Raw genomic sequence first — 5,508 nt, forward strand, 5'->3', positions numbered from 1 at the left:
GACACTCTGCATAGACATTACTACATCAGAAATGAACTACTGATTTTTGTACACTGATTTTGTGTCCTGAAAACTTACCAAAATTGTTTATCAATTCTAGTAAGCTTTTGACAGAGTCTTTAGACTTTTCTAGGTATATAATCATATCATCAGTAAAGAAAGATAGTTTGAGTTCGTTTCCTATTTGGATACCTTTTATTCTTTTTATTGCCTGATTGCTCTGGCTAGGACTTCCAGTAATATACTGAATAGGAGTGTTGAAAGTGGATATCCTTGTTCTAGTTCTCAAGCAGAATGCTTAAGACAAGTCACAAAATTATATTGGGCCCTCAACTAATGTGGGTAAGAGTAGGCAGAAAGGAAGAAGTATGAAGCTGACATCAGCTTAATACCAAAGTTGGGCAGAGACATAACAGAAAAAGAAAATTTCAGGCCAATATCCCTCATGAATATAGACACAAAAGCCCTTAATGAAATACTAGCAAACTAAATCTGGAAGTAGATCAAAAAGTTAATATACCACGATAAAGTGGGCTTTTGCCCATTCAATATCATATGGGCTGTGGGTTTGCCGTAGAAGGCTCTTATAATTTTGAGATATGTTGCTTTGATGCCTAGTCTGTTGAAGGTTTTATTATGAAGGGCTGTTGGATATGACCTAAAGCTTTTTCTGTGTCTATTAAGATAATCATATGATTTAACTTTTAATTGTGTTTATATGGTACATCACCTTTATTGATTTGCATATGTTGTGCCAACGTTGCCATCCCTAGAATAAAGCCTACTTTATCATGATGTATTAACTTTTTGATGTGCTGCTGGATTTGGTTTGCTAGTATTTTGTTGAAGGTACTTGCATTTATGTTCATGAAATATTTTGACCTGAAGTTTTCTTTTTTTTGTTATGTTTCTGCCAGATTTTGGTGTTAGGTTGATGATGGTTTCATAGTTCTTCTTTTCTGCCTACTCTCTCCCATATTAGTTGATGACCTAATGTAATTTTGTGACCTATTTTAAGAAAATTCAATCACTCATATTCTCTTTCCTCTACTTCAACAAATATAATCCCTTATTAAAAGCAACTCACTCTCCTTTACACTAGTCTTAAGTGAGTTTTATGCATCACAAGATAATATTGTTTCCTCTTAGTTTGAGAAATAACAGGAAGTAGTTACTTTTGTCTCTCATTCCAATAATCCTCCATATTCTGACATTGGGGCACCTACTGTTGCAAAGTAGATTTTATGTTGCAAAGCTAACTCTCAGAGTTAAGATGGCCTAAAATATTGCACTAACTCAGAGATGCTTTTGTTTTGAAGTGTAACCCTTTTGAAAGAGTTAAATGACAACAACTCATGGAGAATGAAACACATCTTTTCAGAAATCAAGATTGTGGGATATGATTGCAAAAAGTGTCTAGGACACAAACCACTATCCTAAGCAGTTTCCTGAGGAGGAAAAATAATATATGTGCCTGTCCAGGAGATTAAACAGCGTGATCTATTCCATTAGTCTATGTGTCTACTTCATCCTAATAGAGCTGTTTACAGTCTCATTCAAATTGGATTAGAATTTTGAGCATCTTATGAAAGCAATGTTGTTCAGGATCATGCGTTTTGGATTACTTTATTGAGGAGGAGACCTCTAAAATGTGATTTACATGAAAGATGCCATCAGCTTTAATGACAGAAGTAAGTTGGATTCATCCAGTATATCAAAAGTAAAGGAATAAAATTTGAATGTTGAAGTAAGATGCTGTTTGGCTTTATTAACATGTTCAGTAAAGTATCTCAAGGAACCAAGACCAGTATTCATGATACTGGTATCAAAATATATCAGAATGCTCTAAACCGACTCTCCTTTTTCCCAGATTCTGCTAATATTCTCCTCATTTATCCACAAATTCTTGCCATGTAATCTGGGGAAACCTTTTTAACTCTAGGAACCAGAGAAGAATGTATACAAAGCATAATTTCTGAACTGGGTCATTGGAATGATAGTAAGTGGGGCCAGTCCAATTTTCACACTTTGTTCCCACACCCAGCCTTATAATGGAAAGTAATTTTGGACTCTACCTACATTTTCAAGGGTAGAATTCCATTATTGTAGGTTAATATCTCCAATCAGCTACCTCAGCACCTCTTCGAAAAACATTTCCTTCATTCTATTAGACTGGAAGTTTTCTGGGTGGAGTAGTGTGTGATAAAAACAGATGATCCACTGGTCATTTGCTAATTACAACACTTAAGTTGTTAGGAAATGATACTTTATGTCTGATCCAATGTTCTGTAGGATTAAACTCACACTAAAGCCCTTAGCAGTGTTGATGGAAGCTCTGTGGGCAGAAAATGAAATCTATACTTAGAATATATGTTGATTTTAGTTCAGATGAATTTCTGCCACATTCAGGATGAGGGGCCCTAGATTTAACAGTGGTAGTAGTAACTTGATCAGCAATAATAAATGCAACCTTATGCATCTGTGTTAGCCTGATCTACAAATGATGTCTTCCAGCTTCTCAGTGATGCTGGTGCCCCCTCATCAAGACAGTCTCATGACTTTGCTATCTGGAAGAATATATGTATCAGGTTTTCCAGCATTACATAGAATAACCACTTTAATGTGTCTATTTTAAGTGTTTGATGACTTTTTTCAACATCAGTGAAAGTAGCTCTATCATTTATACCTGATTTATTGTGTGTCATCTCTTTCTTTAAGCTCCTAAGAACCGTCTTAGCATCAGATGCCTTCCCAAAAGGATGTTCCCATGTTAATAACTTTTATTTTTCCTTTCCTATAGTTGTATCATAGATGAAATGCTATCTCAGCCTTGAATTATTCATTCTTATATTCCAGCTGTTTTTATCTAGAAACTCAAGATGAGGTTTCATGCCACATCCTGATTCTAGCTATATTATTACCTAAGTCTCATAGCTCTTCCAGTAGACTCAGGGCTTTCCTGAATTAGTTAAGACTTAACCTTAGTTAATTTTCTAGTGATCAGGAGTGAAAATAAGAAATATCTTTAAGATTAAAGTGAGTTGTCTTGCAAGGCAGAGGCATGGTGAATTCTTCAATTAATCATTAGCCTTAAACAAAGGTGTTAAAAGATCACAATATGGGGTTCAAGAATCCCTGGTCCTGATTTGCACCCACTATTAGCTAGCTGACAGGATATTGGTGTTCACTGTAATTGTGAGCTGTTGGTTTTCAACACTACCACAAGCTGGGAAGGAGGAGATGACAACAAATTGAGAGGAAATTTGCCTCACTTTATATCATTATGTAGTCATATTATTTTCTATCTCCTCAAGAAGAAAAGTGATTGCAGCACAAGAAGATATTTTGAGATAGTAAGAGTGAGAAAGAGACTACATTCACATAACTTTTATTGCAGTATATTGTTACAATTGTCCTATTTTACTATTTCTTCTTGTTAATCTTTTTCTATGGCTAATTTATAAATTAAGCTTTAGGTTCTACCATTACTGTGAAAGTAAAAGAATAAACTATTCTGGCATGATTGGGGAAGTGATAAGTGTAATTGTTTGTACATATCTGTAATAAGTCAAGAATACTAACTTTAGTTTCTAAGTAAACAACCTTAAAAAGTTAAGTATATCACAAAGAAGCTAATATATGATAATATTTTTAAGTAGAGAAAATTGACTAATGCCAAATAAGGCACATAAGGAAAAGTTATAGTCTACAAACAATAAATAAAACAAAGATGATATAACTATACCAAATAAGACACTTTAGGGCTATAAACATTCAAGATAAAAATACATATAACGTCATGATTATACGTTAAGGTGTCAATCCAACAGGAAAAAACGAATCCTAAATCTCTGTGTCAAATAATTCTCAGAATGTAAAGCCAAAATTGACAAATTATGTATTTGAAGACATATTTGTAATATGTCACTTTAACAAATTTTTTTCATTGTTTAATAAATTATCAGTAATGATAAAAGATAATTGAAGAAGATAATTATGAAACTTGGTGTTACTGATATATAAATAGAACATTGTATGCTATATAATGTGTATAGAAGAACATACACTTTTTAAGGTGAATCTAGAATATTATCAAAATTTGATATATTTTGTGAAATCATACAGTGTATGTTTCTGGCAAAGTGGAGTTAAGCTAGAGAATAATAACAAAAAGACTAAAAGAAAAAACTGAAAACTAGGATATTTAAAAAGCTGCCTATAAACAGCCTATGAAGCAAAGAAAAATTCACACTGGTTACTCAGAAAATATGTGACTAATATTTCTTTACGAGAAACTGTACCCAAAAGAATCACATTTTATATAAAGAAAATATAGAAATAACACAGATAAGAGCAAAAGCCGATGAAATGGTAAACAAACATAAATAGAGGACACCAATATACCAAAATATGGATCTTAGATGAAAGTAATGAAATTCATAAATCAATAGCTATGCAAATCAAGAAAAAATATGAGACATTATCAATGTCAGTTGGACAATTGGGTTATCAATGTAAATCTTTCCAATGTTAACATATATTAATATTATATAAAGATTTTTGCCAATAAAATTGACAATTTGGCTAAAATGCACAAATAGTTTGTGGAAAAAAGAAACAGTAAAGTGGATGGTAAAAGTAGAAGATATCAATAATCTGAGTTATACCAAAGAAAATAAATCCATTATTATAAATAATAATTATTACCTTTCCTTCAAGGAAACCTCCAGCAACAGATGACTCTGCCATTAAATTCTTATAAGCGTTCATTTTATGAAGTAAGTTTAACCTTCCACAAATTGGGTGTTTTAGGCAGAGGCTATATGGGAACTCTGTACTTTTGCTTAATTTTGCTGTGATCTTAAAACAGCTCAGTATATAGTCAATTTAAAAATGCCCCAAATAAGTTTAATTTCAGTAGTGCTTTGTTTTCTGTTTTTTGTTTTGTTTTGTTTTGTTTTTTACTTTTGTTTTAAGTTCAGGGGTACAAGTGCATGTTTGTAATACAGTTAAACTTTTGTCATGGGGGTTTGTTGTACAGATTATTTCATCACCCATGTATTAAACATAGTAACCATTCGTTATTTTTTCTGATCCTCTCCCTCCTCCCATTTGTACAGAAAACCTACCCAGAATACTATAAAAATATGATGGTAAGAAGTTAAGGAAGAGTAAAATATTACAGTATGTCATATCAATGCACTGGATATAATTTATTAATATAGTATGTTTCCAATGCAAACAATCAACCCTTAGTAAGATTTTTTCTTATGAAAATTGACTATCTGATTTTTAAATGTATATGGAAATAAATATAGTAAGGCAGTCTTGAATAATATATATGCCCTGATCTTACAAAACCAAACGCCATATCTATTACAAAGATAAAATATTATTTTTGTACAAATAGCCAAATAGAATATTAGACCAAAACAGATAATCTAGAGAAAAAGTTGATTTATGATCTTGAAGATACTGCAGTGCAGTGGAAATGGCATGGTTAACACA

The sequence above is a fragment of the Colobus angolensis genome, unplaced genomic scaffold (assembly GCF_000951035.1).
Source record: "Colobus angolensis palliatus isolate OR3802 unplaced genomic scaffold, Cang.pa_1.0 Scaffold189, whole genome shotgun sequence".
In the NCBI taxonomy this organism is placed as follows: Eukaryota; Metazoa; Chordata; class Mammalia; order Primates; family Cercopithecidae; genus Colobus; species Colobus angolensis.